The 9980-nt window shown below is 42.4% G+C and overlaps 1 pseudogene; it reads left to right on the top strand.

Annotated features, from left to right (window-relative positions):
• The first annotated feature begins 1453 nt into the window (after nt 1–1453).
• Nucleotides 1454–2536, top strand: LOC100659981 (large ribosomal subunit protein uL22-like; annotated as a pseudogene).
• The last annotated feature ends 7444 nt before the right edge of the window (nt 2537–9980 follow it).

Consider the following 9980-nt stretch of genomic DNA (forward strand, 5'->3'; position numbering starts at 1 on the left):
ACATGAGTGTGGTTAATGCCACTGGATTATACACGCGAAAAATGGTTAAAATGACATATTTTATGTTGTATATATTTTACCACAATTAAAAAAAGGAGAGAGATTCCAACAGGGGTGATGCAGTGCCCTGGAGCTAGCAGCACCCTGAGGACGCTACCACCCCAGGGCCTTATGGGGCAAGGGGAGGGGCTGTTCTTAGAAAGGGCTCTGAGGTGAGGCTGCCTGGCTGGGACTATGGGTTTTGCCAACCAGCAGTGACCTATAGAGCAAGAGCAGGAGAATACACCCCCTGGCTTCCCTCTCCTCCCTCCCTCTAGTCTCCTTTCAGTTCCAAAGCCTAAACGAAAGCCTGAGGGAAAGAATTCTGTTGATAGAATCTACAAAGGCTGGCCTTCTGGTGCATGGGGGGTGGCGGGGGGGGGGGGGGCGGAGAATAGAGCCAGAGAGGCAAGTAGAAATGTCCAGCACAAACCAAAAACCAAACCGGTTGCCATTGAGTCAATTCCAACTCGTGACCACCCTATATGTCAAAGTTGGACTGCGCTCCGAAGAGTTTTCAATGGCTGTTTTTTTGTTTTTTGGAAGTAGATAGCCAGGCCTTTCTTCCGAGGTGCCTCTGGGCAAGTTCAAACCACCAACCTTAAGGTTAATAGCAAGTAGTTAGCTGTTTGTGCCATTCAGGGACCCTGAAATATCCCGCAGTGGTGTTTTGAGGACAGTTGCATCCCCAACACTTAGAACAGTGCCCTTTTGAGAAAAGCAACCACGTGAAACCAGGGAAGAGAAAAGTCAGAGTACCACTTTTGGAGCTGGTTTTCACTCCAGCTGTGTAGATCCTTTGCCAGGACTGTTTAGAAAAAAAAATTCTAATACATGTAGTCATACAGTATTGTGGAAAAGCTAAACATGGACCTCTGAGAGAAAAAAAATCTTTGAAATTATATAATTTAAAAGACTATAGAGAAATAAGCAAGTAAAGAGAAAAACAGATTTTTTTTTAAAGTGCATTAAAATGCATCCTTTTCTTTCTTTTTAATAGCTGAGATAACTGCAACCTTTTTTAAAACCCCTGGGTGTAAATGAGAGGCTATCAGGCCCTAGAAGACGTTGTCCATGCTTTATGCCGCCATTTCCAACCCCATCCGTATGCTTTCAGGTTTTCTTCCAATTGACTTAGAGAGACCATCACTTTCCTGCTTATTTATTTTAAAAGAGAGAAAATGAATTCTGTTTGACAAATGAGATAAACAAAACAAAGTCATAAGTGTATATTCCAAAGATTGTGTAAGGTTTTTGGTAAAAAAAAAAAAAAAATACGTATATATTTTTTCTTTGTGTCTCTCTTTTTTTGCTATCTTTCAATCTTTTTTTTATTAACTTATAAAAATCTTTTAAAAAAAGAGGAAACACCGCTCTTCCTCTTCTAGTAAGTGGCCGAAGGTGATCTCTCAAAATGGTTCGCTACTCCTGCGACTCGGAAACCCCCTCAGAATCATGCAAATTGAGAGGTTCAAATCTTCAAGTCCATTTTAAAAACCTCTGTGAAGTTACCCAGGCCATCAAGGGTGTGCATACCTGAAAAGCCACCACTTACCTGAAAAATGTCACTTTGCTGAAGCAATGAGCACTGTTCCAATGTTCCAATGGTAGAGTTGGTAGATGTGCCCAGGCCAAACAGTGGGGAGGGGTGCACGCAGGGTTGGTGGCCCCAAAAGACGGCTAAATTTTTGCTGCACATGCTTAAACATGCAGAGAGAGTAGTGCTCAACTTAAGGGGTTAGATGCAGATTCCCTGGCCAACGAGCTCATCCCGGTGAACAAGGCCCCCGGGATGCACCGCCCTACTTACAGAGCTCACGGCGAGATTAACCCATTCTTGAGCTCCCCCTGCCGCATTGAGATGATCCTCAAGGAAAAAGAACAGATTGTTCCTAAACTAGAAGAAAAAGATATTCCAGAAGAAACTTGAGAAAAATGGATGGCTTGGGAGTAAATTCAGCATCAAGTAAAATGCAAATTAAAAAAAAATTTTTATTTGACTGTGGAAATCTGTATGCTGTTTTCTCATCTATGGTCTAAACCAGCAGGAGCTCCAAGGAGGTGGGGGTGAGGAGGGTAGGTGGTGGTGGTAGCGGGGATTCGGGCTCACCGATGGCTGCTTGCATCGGAACCAAGCTTTACATAACGGCTTCTGCAAGGGCCTTTGCACAAACCAATCCTGGGAGACTAAGATCACATACCTCTGACATCAGATTGTATAGAGATAACAAATCCCACTCCACACACCAACTATGTCCTGTGGAAATCTTAGTTTCTCTTCCCTGTTCACTTCGGACCTCAGCTGCCCTCAGCCCTTCTCTCTTATCCCCTGCCACCCAGCTGCAGGCTCAAGAGTCCACATGACTCCTTCTACTTCAGATAGCCCAGCTCACCCTGCCCCTTTGGGTCTGATAGTTCAGTGACACTATTCACAGAATTCACAGAGAGGATACCATATCTGCAATATTATCTTTACTATAAGAACAACAACGAAAACAAAAACCACTGTGGATGAGTCAATTTCAACTCATAGTGACCCTATAGGACAGAGTAGAACTGCCTCATAAGGTTTCCAAGGAGCAGCTGGTGGATTTGAACTGCTGACCTTTTGGTTAGCAGCTGAATGCTTAACCAATGCGCCACCTGGCCTCCAAAAAAGGATGCAAGTGAGGAGACCCATAGGTTGAGGTCTGGGAGGGATCACAACATGAAGCTTCATGTCCCAAAGAGGGACACATTACCTTTTCCCGTGCATGGTCACCAACTAGGAAGCTCATCTGAGCCCCAGGGTTCAGGACTCTTATCGGCCTCCTCACACAGCTGTGATAGACATAAACATCATGCCTCTGAATTTCAGTCAGCATTGGGCCTCCAGGTGGTCCCTCTCCGTCTGGCCAGCCCCAACTCATTAGGTTCAGATGTTGGTATGGCTCAAGAGAGAAAGAAGAAAAGGCCAAATTGCTTTGTGTGAGGGGATTCCACATTTCCAAGCCTTCCTCTGAAAAAGAGGCTCTACAGATAAAAGCAAAAGAGTTCGAGGGCTTTGGTACTCCAGTTTTCACACCGATCACCCAATCAAGGCTTCTAATGAGATCCTGGCATGCTGCAGAGTGTGGGGTGGGGCTCAGAGACTGAGGTTCCGGCTTGTGCCTTCACAATAAGTGGCTAAACAATCCTGGGCAATCTTTTCATTGCTTTGAGTCTGAATTCCCTCACTGGTAAAATGAGGGGACTGAATTAGCTGACATCAAGGGGGTATTCTATTTCTAACTTCTTTCCCGAGGGGTCCTAGGCCCAGAAAATCAGGGAGTGTGACAGGCACCAGAAGATGACTGGGGAGAGAAGAGAGATGTCACCTAAACATGATAGGGAGGAGTAGCAGCTAAGTCCGAGCCACCCTGTTAGGTCACCAATTGTTACTACTACTGCTTAGTTATGCTGTAAATGTGGCAGTCGCTACTTTTTTTTTTAATTGAACTTCAAATGAAGGTTTACAGAACAAATTAATTTCTCATCAGTTAGTACACACATTGTTGCATGACATTGGTTAACAACCTCAACTCTGGGTTCCCTATTACCAGTTTTCCTGTTCCCTCATGTCTTCCAGTCCCTGCCCCAAGGCTGGTGCTCCCCTTTAGTCTTGTTCTGTTCCATGGGCCTGTCCAATCTTTGGCTGAAGGGTGAACCTCAGAAGTGACCTCATTACTGAGCTGAAAGGGTGTCCAGGGCCATACTCTCAGGATTTCTCCAGTCTCTGTCAGGCCAACAAATCTGGTCTTTCTTTTTGAGTTAGAATTTTGTTCTACATTTTTCTCCAGCTCTGTTCAGAACCTCTATAGTGATCCCTGTCAGAGTAGTCAGTGGTGGTAGCTGGGTACCATCTAGTTGTACTGGGTCAGTCTAGTGGAGGCCATGGTAGATGTGGTCCATTAGTCCTTTGGACTAATCTTTCCCTTGTGTCTTTAGTTTTCTTCATTCTTCCTTCCCCTCAAAGGGGTGAGACCAGTGGAGTATCCTAGAAGACCACTCACAGGCCTTTAAGACCTCAATAATTTATTTTTTAATTGAGGTAAAAATTCACATATAAATTCATCATTTTAGCCATTTTAAAGAGTACAGTTCAGTGGTTGTTAGTACATTCACAATGTTGTGTAGCCGTCACTATTTAATTCCAAAACATTTTCATCATTCCCCAAAAAGCTTCATACCCATTTCTCCCTTCCACCAGCCCCTGGCAACCACTAATCTACTTTCTGTCTCTGTGGAGTATATATGTATATATATATATATATGTACATACATATAAATGTATATGTGTATATAAAAAATATATATATATATGTATAAATCCACTGCTGTTGAGTCGATTCTGACTCATAGTGACCCTATAGGACAGAGTAGAACTGCCCGATAGTGTTTCCAAGGAGTGCCTGGCAAATTTGCACTGCTGACCTCTTGGTTAGCGGCCATAGCACTTAACCACTATGCCACCAGGGTTTCCAATATATATATATACCAAGCCTATTTCTGCTGAGTCAATTCCGACTCATAGCGGCCCTATAGAACAGAGTAGAACTGCCCCATAGGGTTCCCAAGGCTGTAATCTTTACAGAAGTAGACTGCCACATCTTCCTTCCAAGGAGCAGCTGGTAGGTTCGAACTGTTGACCTTTCGGTTAGCAGCCGAGCACTTCACTGTGCCACCAGGGCTCCGTATATATACAACATTTCATATAAACAGAATCATACAATATGTGTTTGGCTTCTCTCACTCAGCATAATGTTTTCGAGGTTCATCCATATCATAGCATCCATATCAGAACTCCATTTCCCTATGGCTGAAGAATATTTCATTGTGTGGCTATACCACATTTTATCACTCGTCTGTGGAAGGACATTTGAGTTGTTTCCTTTTATTTTATTTTATTTTTTGGCTATTATGAACAATGCTGTTGTGAAGACTTGTAAACAAGTTTTTGTTTCAACACCTCTTTTCACTTCTCTGGGGTATTTAGCTAGGAATGGAATTACTGAGTCATATGATAATTCTAAACCCATTGCCCAAGAGTTGACAGGTGGTTTTTATGCTAATTCTATGACTAACTTTTTGAGGAACTACCGATCTGTTTTTCAAGGGCAATTGCTAGTCAAAAAAATTGTTTTACAATGATCGTAGAACATGAGAATATATAGACAAACAGAAGAAAAATCACTCTGCTTCTTCCCCATAGAAATAACTGCTACTAATGTTTTAATGTATATCTTGCCAGATTTTTTCACTGAATATTACATTTTCTTCTTCTACAAACTTAAAATCATGTCTTGCATACTCTCTGTAACTTGTTTTTTCATTTAACAAACATTGTGACCTTTTCTATGTCAATAAATGTAGATCCAAATAATTTTAAATTGTTGTCTACTATTCCATATACCAGGCAAACTCATTGCCATGAAGTAGATCCTGACTCATAAGAGCAAAACTGCCCCATTGGGTTTCCAAGGCTATAATCTTTACAGAAGCTGACTGCTGGTGAATTCCAACCACTGACCTTTTGGTTAGCAGCTGAGCACTTAACTTCTGAGCCACCAGATTTCCTTCCATTATGCCACATAGCAGGGAAAAAAATGAAACATTTTCTTCTTAGTAATATAAAACTAGGCCTGTTTGTTTTTACCTTATGAGTACATGGAAGTCATGAGTGATCCTGTCTTGCTTTCTGGATTACCTACTAGAAAGCCCAGGGTCCAAATTGCAAACTCTTATAGTGAATATGGGGTTAGTGGTGGTTCAGTGGTAGGATTCTTGCCTTCCATGTAGGAGATCTGGCTTCTAATCCCTGCCAGTGCACCTCGTGTGCAGCTACCACCGTCTGTCAGTAGAAGCTTGCATGTTACTTTGATGCAGAACAAGCTTCAGCAGAGCTTCTAGACTAAGACAGGCTAGGAAGAAAGGCCTGGTGATCTAGGTCTGAAAATCAGCCAGTGAAAACCCTCTGGCTCTCAGCGGTTCAATCTACAACTGATCATGGGGATTACACAGGACAGGGCAGTGTTTTGTTCCACTGTGCATGGGGTAACCAAGAGTTGGGGGCCATGGCAGCTAACAACGACAAGGTGGTGAACATAAGGAAATTTATGGCATGTGTTTTATTAACTCCAAACCTTGATTCAGCTTGTCTTTCTTACTTTCATTCTCTCTGTCCAGCCTTTCTGGAGTAAGATGGTGGGGTGGATGGTGGTAATGCATGCAAGTAAACCCACAGACCAATGAACAAATGGATGTAAATGAAAAGGACAAGATAGGAAATACTGTTTCTGGGTAGGGAAAAACGATGCATATAAATCATTGGCTGAAGAGAAAAAAGGAAGCAAAAAGAGAAATATTGCAGATCAGAGTGAGATAGGGGACAGTTCCTGTAGTAGGGTTCTGGGGGAGGCAGAAGAAGGTGTATTCCAAAGCTTTGGTGGAGGAATTAGCTGTGGAAAGGGGACGGATTCTTTCTCAGAGGCAAAAAGGAAAGAAGGAAGAGGGATAAGAGATCAAGAAATGAATCGAAATACAGAGGAGAGAAACAAAGTCCTATGGTCTCCAGGGCCTCTGGTCAACCCAAGTGTACACCCGTACACAGTGTCCCCCTTCCTGCAGGTGGATAGAATTGAAGTTGTAGCAACATCTACACATTTTCTGTTTTAGCCCTCATGGAAATATATATGGGATTTCCAACATCCCGAAAAGCCCTCCTACCCAGACGGTTTTACCAGATGGGAACTTGACAGACTACTGGCCAGTGAGCGTCAAGTTGATTCTGGCTCATGGTGACCACGTGTGTGTTAGAGAGCAGAACTCAGCTCCATAGGGTTTTCAATGGCTGATTTTTCAGAAGGCGATCACCAGGCTTTTCTTCTGAGGCACCTATGTATAGACTCGAACCTCCAACCTTTCAGGTAACAGCCAAGTGCATTAATCATTTGTATCATTGAGGGACTCCTAAATGGGAATTTCAGTGGAGAATAAAGAAGGAATGAAGAAAGGATGGGTTTTGGTTTCATATATTTATGTAAACGCAAGCAAGCCCACCTTGCTGAGAACTTCTAGGCCCTGAAGGTCTGTTGTGTCTTCTGCTGACTGACTCTCTCAGCATTAGGAGATTCACTCTACTCCTCCTTTTCTACCTTTCTCTACACCATTTTAAGGACAGGGGACGGAAGAGTTTGGCCCTTGGCAGTGCGAGTGCTTGGGTCATGATGGTCAGGTGTGTAGCTACTTCACCTGCTGAGAGCTGGGGGCCACAGCTGGGGCTGGTAACAGCAAGAGTGTGCTTCGTTGATAAATACGCAAAGTATAGCTGTGTTGTATAGGAGAGTTAAATATGTACAGATGTGTAAGGCACAACTAATTGCCAAAGGCCAATTTAAGTAATCTAACTGACTTCATTAAATTTCTAAAATGGGAAATTCTAAGAAAATAATACCTCTTTTGTTGTTTGCTATTTGTTTACATATGCAAGCACACACATAATCCTATTCCACGAAAGGATTTAAGAGGGCTTTTAATGTTACCTGTATGGAACGTCGTGTACACACAATGTTAAACCCAGACCAAACCAAATCCAGTGCCGCCCAGTCGATTCTGACTCATAGCGACCCTATAGGACAGAGTAGAGCTGCCCCATAGGGTTTCCAAGGAGCACCTGGCGGATTGGAACTGCTGGCCCCTTGGTTAGCAGCCATAGCACTTAACTACTATGCCACACAGTGTTAATACACTATATATTGAATTATAAATAAGAAAATGAGGAGAATTGACTAAATGATTCCACTGCAAGGGATTTATCTAAAGGAAAAAAACTAGAGAAAAGTGCAAAAATTTACGAATAACTAGGATGATCCTGTACGGTTTGTTATGGTTAAAAAACAAAAGGAAGTGGTATTCAAAAATTACCTGTTGCCGTGGAGACCATTCCGACTCATAGTAACCCTATAGGACACAGTACAGCTGCTCCATAGGGTTTCCAAGGAGCACCTGGTGGATTTGAGCTGCCGGCCTTTTAGTTAGCAGCCGAGCCCTTAACAACTCGGCCACCAGGGTTTCCCTCTGCAGATGGGAGAGAAGCCTAAAGCAAGTTAAGCCTAAATGTATATTCCATCTGGCGAGTTCCACATGTGTGGTCACCATTTATGTTGTTGAAAAAGGTATTCGCAATGCAGAAGCCATTGGTCTTGCAAAATTCTATCATATGATCTCTGGTGTCATTTCCATCGCCAAAGTCATGTTTTCCAACTACTGAGCCTTTACGTTTCCAACTTTTGCATTCCAATCACCAGTAACTATCAATGAATCTTGATTGCATGTTTGATCAATTTCCAAAATGGAACCAACCCTGCCAACACCTTAATTTCAGACTTCTGGCTTCCTGAACTATGACAAAAGAAATTTCTGTTGTTTAAAGTCACTCCATTTGTGGCAATTCGTTATGGCAGCCCTAGGAAACTAATATAAGATCATTATCTACATCTGTATCCTAATTTTCCATTAATATTATTATTGTTGTTGTTCTTAGGTGCCATCAAGTCAGTTCCAACTCATAGTGACCCTGTGTACCACAGAACAAAACACTGCCTGGTCCTGCACCAGTCTCATAATCGTTCACAGTGTTTGAGACCATTGTTGCAGCCACTGTGTCAATCTTTCTTGTTGTCTTCCTCTTTTTCACTGACCCTCCACTTTACCAAGCCTGATGTCCTTCTCCAGGAACTGGTCCCTCCTGATAACATACCCAAAGTACATCAGACGAAGTCATCCCATCTTCCCTTCTAAGGAACCTTCTGGTTGTACTTCCTCCAAGACAGGTTTGTTCGTTCTACTAGCCAGTCATGGTATATTCATGATTCTTCACCAACACTGTAATTTAAACACATCAATCCTTCTTTTGCCTTCCTTAATCATTGTCCAGCTTTCACATGCATATAAGGCGACTGAAAATACCATGGCTCGGGTCAGACGCACTTTAGTTCTCAAAGTGACATCTTTGCTTTGTAACACTTTAAAGAGGTTTTTTACAGCAGATTTGCCCTCTGCAGTAAGTTGTTTGATTTCTTGACTGCTGCTTCCATGGGCTTCAATAAATGAAATCCTTGACAACTTCAATTCTTTTCTCCATTTATCATGATGTTTCTTATTGGCCCAGTTGTGAGGATTTTTGTTTTCTTTATGTTGAGGTGTAATCCATACTGAAGGCTGTAGTCTTTGATCTTCATCAGTAAGTGCTTCAAGTCTTCAAAACTTTCAGCAAGCAGGATTGTGTTATATGCATAATGCAGGTTGTTAATGAGTCTTCCTCCAATCCTGATGCCTCGTTCTTCTTTATATAGTCCAGCTTCTCTGATAAATTACTCAGCATACAGATTGAATAAGTATGGTGAAAGGATACAACCCTGACACACACCTTTCCTGATCCATGTACAGGTTCCTATGAGCACATTTACGTGTTCTGGAATTCTCTTTCTTCACAATGTTATCCATAATTTGTTATGATCCACAGTCAGATGCTTTTTCATGGTCAGCAAAACACAGGTAAATATTTTTCTGGGTGCTGTTCTCTGCTTTCAGCCAAGATCCATCTGACATCAGCAATGATATCTTTGGTTCTTCATCCTCTTCTGAAACCAACTTGAATTTCTGATAGTTCCCTGTTATTGTACTGCTGCAACTGCTTTTGAAGGATCTTCAGCAAAATTTTACTTGCCCGTGATATTAATAACGTTGTTCGATAATTGCCACATTTTGTTGGATCACCTTTCTTTGGAATGGGCACAAATATAGATCTCTTCCCGTCAGCTGGCCAGGTAGCTCTCTTCCAAATTTCTTGGCATAGATGAGTGAGCACCTCTAGTGCTGCAATCGTTTGTTGAAACAACTCATTTGGTACTGTCGGTTCCTGG

Source organism: Loxodonta africana, chromosome 8, assembly GCF_030014295.1.
Source record: "Loxodonta africana isolate mLoxAfr1 chromosome 8, mLoxAfr1.hap2, whole genome shotgun sequence".
Lineage (NCBI taxonomy): Eukaryota > Metazoa > Chordata > Mammalia > Proboscidea > Elephantidae > Loxodonta > Loxodonta africana.